Here is a 14,734-nt window from a genome sequence, read left to right as displayed (position 1 = left end):
TCTTACAACAGTTTGTTTAGTGACTGTTTGAAGCTACTAAAAAAGCGACTTCTGACTGTTTTTCACAATTACAATAGTTGCAGCGTCCCTGTGGTCATGTGATCAAAATTCAGACACTTGGCAACTGACTCATATTTATGAGGATTGCAGTGTTTCGGGATCATGTGATTTCCCTTTGCGATCTTCTGACAAGCAAAGTCAATGGGGGAAGCCAGATTCACTTAACAACCAGGTTTCTAAGTTAACACCTGCAGTGATTCACTTAACAATTGTGGCAAGAAAGATCATAAAATGGGGCAAAATCAACTGTCTCACTTAGCAATGGAAATTTTGGGCTCAATTGTCATCGTAAGTCAAGGACTATCTGTATCAGGGGTGTCAAACTCAATTTCATTGAGGGCCGCATCAGCATTGCGGTTGCCCTCAGGGGGCCGGGTGGGTATGGCCAGGGTGGGCGTGGCCTACTGGGTGGGCGTGGCTAGAGTGCGTATGGCCTACTGGGTGGGCGTGGCCAGCTCTACATCGTTCACATCAAGGGTGCCTATGGGGGCCTGGGCAGGAGTGGGACAGATCTGAGGGTCTCTGGCAGAAGGAGGGTCTCTGGGCCAGGGCCAAGGCAGTGGGGGCCGTTCCCTCACTGTTTCCAGGATGGCTTCACGGGCCGCATGAAACCACTTCGCGGGCCGGATCTGGCCTCCGGGCCTTGTGTTTGACATGTATAAAGTACTCATACTTTTGTTAGCATTCCCATATTTCTCTCTTTTTCCTTTCTAGATCCAGAATTGGCAATTAGGGGAGAAAAAGCCAAATAAGTTGAGAAACCAACCAAGATGGTTAAAAGGGAAGATAGTTTTTATGCTGGTGACTCTACTCTGGAATAATCCGAGTTCAACCACACAGGAACATGAAGGCACTTTTTGATTTTTTTTATCCGGCGCCTATGAATTTGCGTCTTACTGTTCCATCTTTTTTCAGCTCTGAGGAATCTACCACCAAAAAAGGGGGGGAGAAAACTGACAACTGACCTAATCTTTTGTACAACAATCTTTGAAGCTGGATAATGATGATCTATTATCAAATGTGGTTCAGATATATGAAAAAAAAAGCCACACCATTATTCCAAAGTGGTTTCTGGCTGATGTTTTTGAACCAAGACTTTTGAACAAATGGATACTTGTGTCCTTTCATCGAGAGAGAGCAGTGGCCCTCCACATTTTGCTGAATTGTGGATTTTTACTATAATTATATAATTATTGCTGCTAATAGAAAAGAAACCTGAATCATGCTATTTGAGTGTGATAGTCAGAATAATTTAATTTTTTTTCCCCTCCATGAAAAAGTGTTCCTGCAAATCTCTTCCACAATCAGAAGCCATTCATGATAGATATTTCCCCTTATTCAGGGGTGTCTGTGGGAGAGGGGGTCAAAAAAGGCAAGGCAGCATCTTCAAATAAGATTAAACACTCCAACTTTTTCAAAATGTTTTCTTTAATCAAGTTTTACATAACACATTCACAATCTAACACAAATGAATAAAGGGCAGAAGCAAGAAAGAAAGAAAAAGAAAGAAAGAAAAAGAAAGAAAGAAAGAAAGAAAGAAAGAAAGAAAGAAAGAAAGAAAGAAAGAAAGAGAAAGAAAGAAAAAAAAGAGGAAGGAAGAAAGAAAAAAGCTTCTGATTTCTTTGCATTCCTTTGCAGCAAATATAAATACAATATCTTACTTCATGATTAAAAAAAGACCCTTACTTTTTTATTATCAGGTTTTTTCCCCCTAATCATCATTACCACAAATCATAAGTGCATTTTTTTCTGTTTCATGCAAAAGGTCTATAAGGGTTTCCAGTTGATCATAAATGTTGATATTGGTTTTTTTTCCTAATGAGAGAGGTTAATTTCACCATTTCCACAAGTTCTATCATCTTTACCAGTCATTCCTCTGTTGTACGTAGTGCTGACGCTTTCCATTTTTGAGCATATAATCTTGCTGCAGTTGTCATAAATAGAAACAAAGTTCTGTGACTTTTTTTCTAGTTGTTTGTCCATTAGCCCAAAAGGAAAGCATCTGGTTTCTATTATATACTTTAAGATCTTCTGAATTAATGCATGTATTTGTATCCAAATGTTTTGGTTTTTTTTTAACAGGTCCATCAAACATGATAAAATGCCCCCTCGTGTTATTCATGTTTCCAGCAAAGATTTAAAATAACTTTATACATCCTAGACAATTTTTCTGGTGACAAATACCAGTGGTACGTCATTTCATAAAAATTCTCTTTAAAATTAGAGAGCATAATGTAAATTTGGATCCTTTAAAACCACATGGTTTTCCGTTTGTACATTATAGCCAGTTTTGTAGCCTAATTTATCATACATTCTTTCATTTGTTCTTCGGTTTCCTATTTCGGCAAAAGTTTATAATTTTGGCAATAACATGTTCATCACTGGTGTAAAATTCTAATTCAAATTCAGTCTTGCTTTGTTCAAAATCATAAAATCTTTTATCCACTTAAACTTTTCTGTTAATTGTATATAAGAAAAGATTGAGAAGCATATCCTTCTCTTATATTAAATCTCTAGATTTCATTTTGCAAGTCCTGTAAGAAAATACTAGTATACCTTGGAAGGTTAACCTTTATGTTTGTTCATCATTTTTCATTTACAAAATGTTTCTGGTGCTGAAAAGCTTCAACATTTTTTACATGTAAAAGAAGTGGGATTTGGATCTCATGTTGGTGGATGCCATATTGACTTTTTTGACACACACACCCAGGACATTTCTGCTCTCATTGATCCCATTTTTAAATGTCTCACAGCCCAACTTGAATTCCCTCCCTCCCATCTTGCTTCTGTGCAGCCTCTCTGCTTGCTTTGTGTTCCTTGCGTTAATGGAAAACAGAATCAGATTGAAAAATAAGAATGATGTGAAAGCTTGCATTCTATATATTGTCTTTCTCCCCCCCCCCATTTCTGTGAATGCAGTGTCTCTTATAGTTCTCATGTCATGTGCCCTTAAGTCTCCTCCCAGCCTTGCTGAGATGGTTTAGAACAGTGATGGCAAATCTTTTAGAGACCGAGTGCCCAAACTGCAACCCAAAATCATTTATGTATCATCAGGTGCCAGGTGGGCATGGCCCATTGGGTGGGCGTGGCTGCAGTGGTAACGGCAGACTGGGTGGGACTAACAAGTTCAATCAATCAATTCAAACTTTGTGAGATCTTTTTTTTTCCCCGCGAGAAGCTGAAATTGATTGATTGAACCTCTTTTTTTGCACACGGTGGCAGAGGCCTAAAGCGAAAAGGTTTTATAAAACCCAGCTGAAGGCCTAGGACTGGGGCGACAGCGCGCGTGCCCACGGAGAGGGCTCTGCGTGCCACCTGTGGCACGCGTGCCATAGGTTCGCCACCACGGGTTTAGAAATTTGGGGCTAAGCTTCATTGGAGAAAGGAGTACAATGGTCCTCATTTAACAACCGTAATTGGAACTGGCAACTGGTTGCCCAACTACATTTTTAAAATAAGGGAATAGTTTTTTTTTTAAAGTGACAGTTGCTCTCTGATTTTTTTTTATAACTACATAGATAAAAGCACAAGGAGGCGCATGGCCTGTTAAATGTAGGCAGCTTCTTGATTGCAGTTGAAGGGTGGAGTTAATACTAATGGCAGAACCTGTATTTGAAGCCTCGAAAACAGTCACCAATTTCTGGGCTTGTGCATTTATGCTAACCCAATTGCTCTCAAGCCCAGCAACTTGATCCGTGGATTTCAACTCCCTGGGGTATTCTGGGAGTTGAAGTCCACATATCTTAAAAAGTTGCTGAGGTTCAGAAATATTATGATCACTTTTAATTTTCCTAACCTTGCTGTACTGAATAAAGTATAAACCATGAAGTACAATTGGATTCATGTAGGCTACTGAATCAAAACTAGTCGAGCACCTGGTGGGTGAATCATGCCATTAGCCTATTTTAGGAGAGAATTGGTAATACTTGGGGGGATTGAAAGCTGCTTTGCTGTTTACATCCCTAGTGGTGACAGGGGATGGTAGCAAAGCTTCCTGTTTCCAGATGTTAGCCTGTTTTGATCATCTCTAATGCAGAGGTTTGAGCATGAGCGAAAGGATTAGATATACTGTGTACATTCAGTCATTTGGGGTATATCTGCTCTTGACAGTGGTGGGATTCAAATATGTGAACAACCAGTTCTCTGTGTGGATGCCATTTCCAGAAGTCCATTCTGGGCCTGGGTAACAAATAATTAGCTACCGGTTCTGCCGAAGTGGTGTGAACTGGCTGAATCCCACCCACCACTGGCTCTTGGAAGTAAAATCCATTAACAAGGAGAATCCTGCTTTTGTAAAAGGAAAAAAATGTGTGCAAATGCAGCTACAGGTAGTCCTCGACTTACAAACACAATTGGGACCGGAATTTCCGTTGCTAAGCCAGGTGATAATTAAGTGAGTTGCGCCTGATTTTACTGCCTCCTTTGCCACAGTTGTTAAGCAAATAATTGTAAGTCGTTAAGCGAATCTGGTTTCCTCCATCAACTTTGCTTTTCAGAAACCAGCTGGGAAGATCGCAAAAGGTGATCACATGACCCCAGGATGCTGCAACTATCATGAATATATACCAGTTGCCAAGCATCTGGATTTTGATCATGTGACCATGGGGACCCTGTGCAGTCATAAGTTGAGGACTGGATGTAAGTCACTTTTTTCCCACTGCCGTTGTAACTGAATAGTCACTAAATGAACTATTCTAAGTTGAGGCCTACCTGTACTTTTCAGGACTTCTCTGCCCATTTTCCCTGGCATTTTAAAAATATGGGTATGTTGTCATCATGTATAGTTGGGGCCTTTGCTGTACCTGAACCTGTAGCAAAGGGTTCCTGAACATGCTAAGAGTTACCTGTATACTCTTCTCTGGTACTGATGCACTTGGCTAAACCAAAACACCCAGCAATAGATGTGAAACATTGTAAAGTTCTACTCAAGCTTTTGGGGATTGTTCTTTGCTCGGGGAGAACAAGGAGTAAGAAATCGAGCTGGCAAATTTCTTGGTCTGTTTGGATGGTTTTCTGTAAGGTTCACTGGAATTTCATAGATGCAAGGTTCAGCTTTGCTATCTGTACATGACAAGGTTTAATTGGAAGCCAATCCTTGCTTCAGTGAATCGGACAATGTGTACGGTTCTCTGGTGTATTGTTGGGATTTATTTTTTTATTTTTGCCCTAAGAGGCTTATAAAAATCAGGCCAAGGCTATATATATATCCATGTTGCTCTAAAAGACTTGGAGAATTCTCTGAGGCTTAAGCCCGGCTGGTGCGGGGAAATCCTGAATGATTCTTTTTATGCTTTCCAAGGCAGGATTTTATTATTATTATTATTATTATTATTATTATTATTATTATTATTATTATTATTATTATTATTATTATTGAAAAACATGAGTGCATCTTGGGGGGGAAAGGGAATCTTTTACTCTGGGGTCCCATCCTAGCGTCCAGGTTGTTCTGAAGGTTGGAGAAAACAACCTTGGTTGCATAATAAATTGTGAACCGGAAAGACAGCTGAGCACCATACCTGGGCAGGCAGTTGATTATTAATACCGTACCAGTCCAGGCTCCAAGGATCTTTGCCTCAGAGCAAGCTAGTTGTTTGGCCAGAGCTGGAAAGAAAAACATCCATAAAACTCAAAAGCTCTTGTGTTCACACTACTTCTCTCCATTGTTCCTTAACTGAAAATACTGGCTAATTTTCCACTTTTATGGTGACCCTGGGGCTTTTCCTGGACCCTTTGTGAAGAACCAAACGGCCAGAATTAGATTCTTGTCATGCAAGAATTTCACAGAAATTCTGGAACTGAAGGCAGCCACCATTTCTCGCTCCAGTTTCCCCAAAATGTATATTTTTTGCTATGCCAGCCTTCCCTGCATTAGCAACATGGATGCTCTTTTAAGCTTTACCAAAACTGCTTGTACTGAGGTTGCGTTGTATATGTATATGGTCTCCATGAACAGATCCTCAGTACGTTTCATGCCAGGAATTCTTGGTCAGTTTTGGAAGTAGTCTGGAAAAGGAACAGTTTGGCTCAGAGCTTTTGGAATTTCCCGTTAATGATGTCCATGGAATAGTTTTGTTAGGATGCTTTTTTGTTCAGTTTCACATATTTTTCCCCTCCCAGACTGTAAATGTGTTTTCAGGACTACAAGGAGCAGCTCTCAAAAGCTTAGGGTTCTCCCCCACCAATCAAACAATGTACAATCCATGACAGTAATGTTTGTATTACTTTCTTGCTTCCCCCCTGCCCCCCCCCAAAAAGACACAACCCAAGGGGGGGAAAAACCCACATGAAAGATGTTTGTGATGTTTGTGAATGTTGGTCTTTTAGAATTTATTTCCATACATAATTTTTTCTTAAAAGATGTTTAATATTAATTCGTATAATAAACTCATGTTGTACTCTCTTAAACTTTCCGCTTTGCAAGGCTCTGCTGTCATTTGTGGGCTGAGACTTGCTGAATTTAGGATAGCCGGTTCTTACAAATCAGGGCTTCCCAACTGTGACAACGTAAAGCTGCTTTAAGGTTGAGAAACATTATTATAAATTAAGCATGTTATTAAAAATAAATAAATCTGTAAATAGCAGTTGAAATCCTGGTGCCAGAAACAACTGGCAATCTTTCCTAATTGAGATGCTTCATTTATTTCACCTGAAGTGTTAGTACTGCTTTACAATGTCTTGGTAAGACCACACTTGAAATACTTTATCCAGTTTTGGTCGCCACAATGTAAAAAAGATGTGAAGACTCTAGAAAGAGTGCAGAGAAGAGCAAGAAAGATGATTAGGGGACTGGAGGCTAAAATATAAAAGGAACAGTTGCAGGAATTGGATATGTCTAGTTTAATGAAGAGAAGGACAAGGGGGGACAGGATAGCAGTGTTGCCACAAAGAAGGGGGAGTCAAGCTATTCTCCAAAGCACCTGAGGGCAGGACAAGAAGCAACGGAGGGAAACTAAGCAAGGAGAGAAGCAACCTAAAACTAAGGAGAAATTTTCTGACAGAAGGATTAAACAGTGGAACAATGCCTCCAGAAGTTGTGACTGCTCCAACATGGGAGGATTTTGAGAAGAAATTGAGAAGCCATTTGTCTGAAATGGTATAAAATCTCTTGCTAGAGCAAGGGGTTGGACTAGAAGACCTCCAATGTCCCTTCCAACTCGCTTATTCTGTTTAGACACTACAATTCCCAACATTCCCAGCCAGTGGAAGTGCCTGATGGGAATTATGAAGGAGCCTTGGTGGAGCAGTGGGCTAATGCCTTCTTAAGTAACACCAGCTGCCTGCAATTAGTGCAGGTTCGTATCCCACCAGGCTCAAGGTTGACTCAGCCTTCCATCCTTCCGAGGTTGGTAAAATGAGGACCCAGATTGTTGGGGGCAATTAAGCTGACTTTGTAATAATGCCGCTTGGGGTGTGTGTGAAAGCCCTAATAAGCAGGCATATACATAGAATGAAGGCTACTGCTAAGCTTGTAAGCCGCCCTGAGTCTTTGGAGAAGGGCGGGATATAAATGGAATTAAAATAAAATAAAAAAATAAATTGAGCATATTGTTGGGCAGCCCCAATGTGGCAACGGCTGCTCTAAAAGAATGGTAGATTTCATTATCTTCTGTGATATATTTAAACTACTTCCTATTAATGCACTGACTCTTTACAAAATGACCTAACTCACATATCATGCAATACTATGATTTGCTTAAATGCTACTTTCTTTTAATAAATCAGATTTGGCTGGGTTTGTACAAGAGGTTGCACCAAAATCAAATAATACACATTATGGCTTAGGAATCAAAATTACATAGATTTGCTCTTAGGCTTTTTGGAAACTCAAACACGCACTATTTAACTTAATAAAGCAATTATTAGTTTGATAAATATGCTGCTTTCCGTCTCCCCTTCAGCCAATATGCTTCTTTTGTGTTTATCCTAAGTGTAATTATTCTAAAGCAGGGGTGTCCAACCTTGGCAATTTTATGACTTGTGGAGTTCAGCCTCCAGAATTCGCCAGCCAGTCATACTGGCTAGGAAATTCTGGGAGTTGAAGTCCATAAATCTTTAAAGTTGCTAAGGTTGGACATCCTTGTTCCAAAGGAAGTTTTTAAATGTTTAATAGGGCCTTATACCTTTTGCTAAACCAAATAGGTTCTGTTGGGTTTATGTTTACTGGTAATCCTTAGTTAACAACAGAAATTTGGGGCCAGAATTATTGTTGCTAAACGATGTAGTCATAAAGAACAATGTCATGTGCTTAGTAATGGCACTTCTGGATTTTCAGTTGTGGTTGTTAACAGCCACACCTTCATTAAGCGAGGACATTGTGTGGTTGCCATTCATGATTCCCTGCAGGCTTCCTCACTGACTTCGCTTGTCGGAAGCTGGAAAAGAAGATTGCAAATGGTGACCACATGCCATGGGATGCTGTAATGCTGTAATTGCGAGCCAGGCACTGAATTTCTGGATCATGATCATGTGACTGCAGGGATGCTGCGACAACTGGAACTCCCAAGATGGTTGTAAGTACCACTTATTTAGGGCAGTCACAGGTTTGGTTGCTAAACAAGTAGTTGTTAAGCAAGGACAGTCTGTATTTATTACTAAATCTACACCTACAGCCTATGGCAGCAGCATACACCAATTCATTCACTGCAGCCATGAATTTAAAAGAATAAAAACCAGCAACACCTCATAATAAAACCATGTACAACCTGATTAGAAGATAAAGTTTCTTTAAAAATGGAACACTGATTAACTGAACAGGGGTTTAAGGTTTCTTCTTTGATCTTCAAAGAAATTGAAGATCAAAGAATAGGTGTCACCACCAAGAAGGCCCTCACTCATTTTAATTTGGCCTCCTATCTAGATGAAGAAGCAGTTTGTTGTAGTGGTTCAAAGCACCAGGCTAGAAACTGGGTGACTGGGAGTTCTAGTCCTGCCTCCCTTTGTCACAAAAAAGTTGGGTGACCATAGGCCAGTCTCCCTCTCTGGGCCCCAGAAAGAAGGCAAGGGCAAGCTACTTCTGAAAATCTTGCTATGAAAGCTACAAAAATTCAAAAGCACCCACCCACACATACTTCTCTGGATAGCACCCAGAAAACATTCTGCCAAAAATGAATACCTCCTTCAGTCAGACAGAGCCGAAGCATGAACTGATTTCTTTGTTAAAACAAGCACTTTGAATTTGGCTCAGAAAGGAATGGGAAGCCATTGTAGCAAAGCCAGGTCATATGTTACACTATTCCCATGAGTTAGGTCCAGTTAAATGTTTGATTGCTGCTTTTGGTTCTCCTTGCAGCACTCACAAAGTAGATAGGTGGATAGAGGCTCACAGATGTTGTGTCTCTAGACAAAATGCAGAAGAGAGCAACTAAGATGATCAGGGGGCTGGGGACTAAAACAATGAATGCTTGCAGGAACTGGATATGTCTAGTCTAACAAAGAGAAGGACTAGGGGTGACATGGTAGCAGTGTTCCATTATTTAAGGGGATGCCACAAAGAAGTGGGGATCTATTATCCAAAAAACCTGAAGGGAGAACAAGAAGCAATGGATGGAAACTAATCAGGAGAAAACCAACCTAGAATTAAGGATAAATTTCCCGACAGAACAATTAATCAGTGGAACTTTTTGCCTTCAAACGTTGTGGGTGCTCCATCACTGGAGGTTTTTAAGAAGAGATTGGACAGCCACTTGTCTGGAATGGTATAGGCCAGGGACTCCTGCTTGAGCAGGGGGTTGGACTAGAAGACCTCCAAGGTCCCTTCCAACTCTATTATTTTGATAGCAAATATTTGTAGGACTGTGAATTGGAAAATTAAATACCCAAGATATGCTACTGTTCATTCTTGCTTTAGATTCATTCGAACTATAGGAAACTCTAAATGCAGGCATCAATGACTCTCTAAAAGAATGCAAATGACCAGCTGTCTGCAAGGACTATAAATCCTCTCATTCCCCACCATCCAGTCAGAGGTGAAGAAGCTTCTTGGATGAGAAGCAAAACGTCTTCAAAGAGAAAAAAGAAAGTCCAGTTGCCTCGTGATAAAGGACCTTTGGGATAACCATGACCTGGATGATTAAGAATCTCCACAGACATCTAAATCCAAAATGACTCTTCCGAAAGTCCCTTCTGAAAGTCTGCAAATGTGTTTGTTTGTTGCAGTAACCATGGTGCTTCACATTAACAGAGAGGCTGACCTGGAGGAAGAGACAAAGACTGTAGGAAAATATGTTATGCCAGCTGCCATCTGGTGGCATATTTGGGAAGGACAGAAAAACATGCCAACGCTAACCTAGAATCAACGCTCTGGATTGACTGGCTGGCACCCTGTGCCCTCATCCTGTCCCATGGTAAAGTAGCTGTGAGAGATTGCGTAAAAGCTGAGGAAGGAATGGAACTTTTTTCATAAAAGGCAACTCAGCCCATAAAGGAGAAATTTGGGAAGAAGTGTTTGAAAGTATTCCTTACCTCATAGTAACTGCGTTCAAGATGATGACTGAAAAGTGACAACACACGAGGAAAACGGGCTGGTGGGAGAGGAGGGGGAAAAAAAACCCAACTACACATTGTTTCCTAATGATCGTCTCGTCATGATCAATTGGGATAAAAGCACCTGGGAAAGTTAATAAAATATGTTCCAGCTTGGGAGTTCTGAAGTAGCTCAGTCTCTCATTTGAAGCAATTCAGTAATATTCAGTTGTAATTTTTCATGGTTAATTGAATGAACCGAGTCCAGGGCTTTTTTTGTCATAGAACGCTCAGAACGGAGTTCCGGCACCTTTTTTAGATGGAACATTGTAGGGTAGGCAAGGCGGGTTGTATGACATGTGAGTTCCAGAACCTTTTTCTTTTACAAAAAAAGCACTGACCGAGTCAGTTGCAGTTTACTCAGTCCAGGGATAAACAAACCATAGCTTCATATGATGTGTGAACCAACTTCTCCACCACCACTAGGCAGCCCGCTGGAATAGATCTGAAAACCCTAAGAGCCATTTTTGTTCTGATCTGCAAAGATAAGGTTTTATATCCCAAGGAAGAGTCTTGTTGAATCAGAAGAAAGGACAATCTAGTCCAGAATTCCGTTTCCAACCTTGATGGTCAACTCATGTCTCTGAGAAGTTGACAAAATGTTCCCAGGAAATGAATGACCAGCAGTGGCTGGCTTGTGCCCAGAACGAGCTTCACCCAGGCAGCCACTAATCCAGTCAGTTCTGGCACCGTACAATAGCTCCAATCAACTGAAAATATGCCATTGTGAGAATACATTCTCTACCCACTTCAGGAAATGCCTGAGTTCCCTCAAGCCTTTTACTAGGTGAGCACTGGCAAATGATTACATCAATCTATTTCAACCTTGATCACTTAAGACAGGGGTCCCCAACCCCCAGGCTATGGCCCAGTACCAGGCCCTGTTCAGTGGTGTTATAACTTCAAACAGTTACTAAATAAATGAACCTTTATTATCAAAGTACAACGTGTATACAATGAGATTGGCTGAGCCTCCCTTCGTGCCACCCCCCAACTCACAGTGACAACAAACCCACCATTTTGTTACACCATGTGAGCTAATTGCACAATGTGCCGGCCTCGCAAGTCTATCATACATAGAGTTATTTCCCGTTCAGGAGCCTGACAGCCCATGGATAAAAGCTGTTCTTCAGCCTGTTGGTACGGCTGGCTATACTCCTATATCTCCTACCCGATGGTAGTAGAGTAAAGAGGTACCGACCAGGGTGTGAGTCGTCTCTGAGAATTTTCCTCATTCTTCCAAGGGAGCGAGCCCTGGCGAGGTCATCCAGTGGTGTCAGGGGACAGCCCACCATGTTTTGTGTCTATCATTGAGGCATTGGTGGTGGGCCTCTCCATATTCCTTGTGTTCCTGATGTTTCTCAGCATAATCGAGTCCTGTCCAATGTGCAGTATAAATTTAGGAAAATGCTGGGGTTTTTTACGCCTGTAGTCCCACAATACAGCAAATGTCTAATGACTTTAATTCCTCTGACTTTGTATCCTATTTCTGTAATTGTTGAGTTACCCATAGCAAGAAGGACATGGTTACATTTCACAGGAGGCTATTCAGTTTCAAGTACATTTTTGAACAATTGCTGCCCCAGATACCTGTTTCTATCAGCATGATAGAATGAGTGATTGTAAGTTGAGGATTACTTGCACTGCAGCGGCTAAATTGATAAAATCTAAATGTCCACCCCCATAAGCCAACAATCCCAGGTTTGTGATAAGGTAGATCAAAAACCATCCCGGGGAAAATACTGTATTGGACTATCAATTTTGTATCTTTTTTAAAAAAATGCAATAAAGTATCCATATAATCAGCAGGAGCTCAGCTCACCTGAAGGGTGTCTTTATCCATATAGCGTGTTATGTGAACCAAGTCAATTCAGTAAATCAGCATGTGCAATTACAATGCGTTCAGAAAATATTCAGATCCCCTTCACTTTTGTCACTTTTGTTATGCTGCACTTTGATTCTAGTTGTTGAAAATCATTTTGTCCTCATTAATTACACTCCGTACCCCATAATGAAAAAGTGAACAGAATTTTAGAAACATCTGTAAATTTATTAAAAAGAAAAAAACTGAAATATCACATTGGCATAAGTGTTCAGAACCTTGGCAATAACATTTGAAATTTAGCTCAGGTGAGCCTGCCATTTCTTTTGATCATTGCGGACATGTTTCTACACCTTGACTGGAATTGACCTGTGGTAAATTAAATTGATTGGTCATCATTTGGAAAGACACACACCTCTCTATAGAAGGCCTCAGAACTGACAGTGCCATACTGTAGCAAAGCAAAAGCCTTGAGGTCAAAGGAACTGCCTACAGAGCTTAGAAACAGGTTTATTGCAAGGCACAGATCTGGAGAAGGCTACAGTAAAACTTCTGCTGCATTGAAAGTTCTTAAGAACACAGTGGCTTCCATAATTCTCAAATGGAAGAAGTTTAGCATAACCAGGACTCTTCCAAGAGCTGATCACCTGGTCAAACTGAGCAATCAGGGGAGAAGGGCCTTAGTAAGAGAGGTGACCAAGAACCCAATGGTCACTCTGACTAAAATTCAGAGATCCTGTGTGGAGATGAGGCAGAGTTCCAGAAAGACAACCATCACCGCAGCCCTTTACCGATCTGGGCTTTATGGCAGAGTGGCTAGGCGGAAGCCTCTCCTCAGTGCAAAATACATGAAAGCCTGCTTGGAGTTTGCAAAAAAAGGACCTGAAGGACTCTTGGACTGTGAGGAACAAGATTCCCTGGTTTGATGAAACCAAGTTTGAACTGTTTGGCCTCAATTCTAAATTTTGTGTCTGCAGGAAACCAGGCAATGCTCATTACCTGCCCAATATCATCTCAACAGTGAAGCATGGTGGTGGCAGCATCATGCTGAGAAGGTGTTTCTGAGCAGCAGGGACGGGGAGACTGGTTGGAGTTGAGAGAAAGCTGAATGGAGCAAAATACAAGAATATTCATAGCACTCAGACCTCAGATTGGGCTGAAGGCTCACTTTCAACATGACAAAGATCCTAAGCACCCAGCCAAGACAACACAGGAATGGCTTGGAGACAACTTTGTGAACACGCTAGAGTGACCCAGCCAGAGCCCTGACTTGAACACTATTGAACATCTCTGGAGGGATCTGAAAATGGCTGTCCACCGATGGTCACCATCCAACCTGAGCTTTTTTTTTTTAAATCCCATTTATATCCCGCCCTTCTCCGAAGACTCAGGGCGGCTTACAATCTAAAGCACAAATCAATGTGCTTAGCTTGAGAGGATCTGCAAGAAAGAAGGGTAGAAAAATCCCCCAATCCAGTGTGCAAAGCCTGTTGCGCTATACCTAAAAAAACCTGAGGCTGTAATTGCTGCCAGAGGTGCTTCAATAAAGTACTGAGTGAAAGGTCTGAATAAGTATACCAGTGGTTTTTTTCTTTTTAATATATTTACAGACATTTCTAAAATTCTTTCATCATCATAGGGTGTTGAGTGTAGATTAATGAGAAAAATGAATTTCAACAACTGTAGAATCAGGCTGTGACATAACAAAATTGACAGACGTATATTCTGAATGCACTGTAGGTCAATATATCATGGAGTCGTAGAGTTGGGAAGGACCTCAGAGGTCATCAAGTCCAACCTTCACTATTACATCCCCAATATGTTATTCATCTATTTCTGTAAAGAAAAGCAGAGATGACCTTGGAAAAAGTATGAACTGTCTCCAGGTGAGTTGCCTCTAAGGCAAGTTGGGTGATATGCAAGATGAATGAACGAACCATTAAGGGATAGTGGTGAAGGGGCTGGTGTAGAAACCCAGAGACTGTGAGTTCAACAAATAAAAAGAAAATGCTATGAATAATGAATGAATGAACGTTTATTGTCAAAGTACAACCATGTATACACTGAGATTGGCTGAGCCTCCCTTCATGCCCCCACCCCCAACTTACAGTGACACAAACCCTCCATCTTATTACACCATGTGAGCTAATTGCACAACACACCGGCCTCGCAAGTCAATCATGCATAAAGTTTATAAAATTATTTCCTGTTCAAAAGCCTAACAGTCCATGGATAAAAGCTGTTCTTCAGCCTGTTGGTACGGCTGGCTATACTCCTATATCTCTTACCTGATGGTAGGAGAGTAAAGAGATACAGTCCAGGGTGTGA

General features: G+C 41.0%; 1 protein-coding gene across 1 annotated transcript in view; it reads left to right on the top strand.

Annotated features, from left to right (window-relative positions):
- Nucleotides 1–2,897, top strand: part of CUEDC1 (CUE domain containing 1) — a 92,463-nt gene extending 89,566 nt beyond the window's left edge. Inside the window, exon 12 of the mRNA XM_081334791.1 lies at nucleotides 775–2,897. The gene's annotated coding sequence lies outside the window, so the exon portion shown is untranslated. The remainder of the gene's footprint in view (nucleotides 1–774) is intronic.
- The last annotated feature ends 11,837 nt before the right edge of the window (nucleotides 2,898–14,734 follow it).

The sequence above is a fragment of the Vipera berus genome (genome assembly GCF_964194415.1).
Source record: "Vipera berus genome assembly, chromosome: 1".
Lineage (NCBI taxonomy): Eukaryota > Metazoa > Chordata > Lepidosauria > Squamata > Viperidae > Vipera > Vipera berus.
Note: the sequence above shows the minus strand (reverse complement) of the source record. Positions and strands in the feature narration are given on the sequence as shown.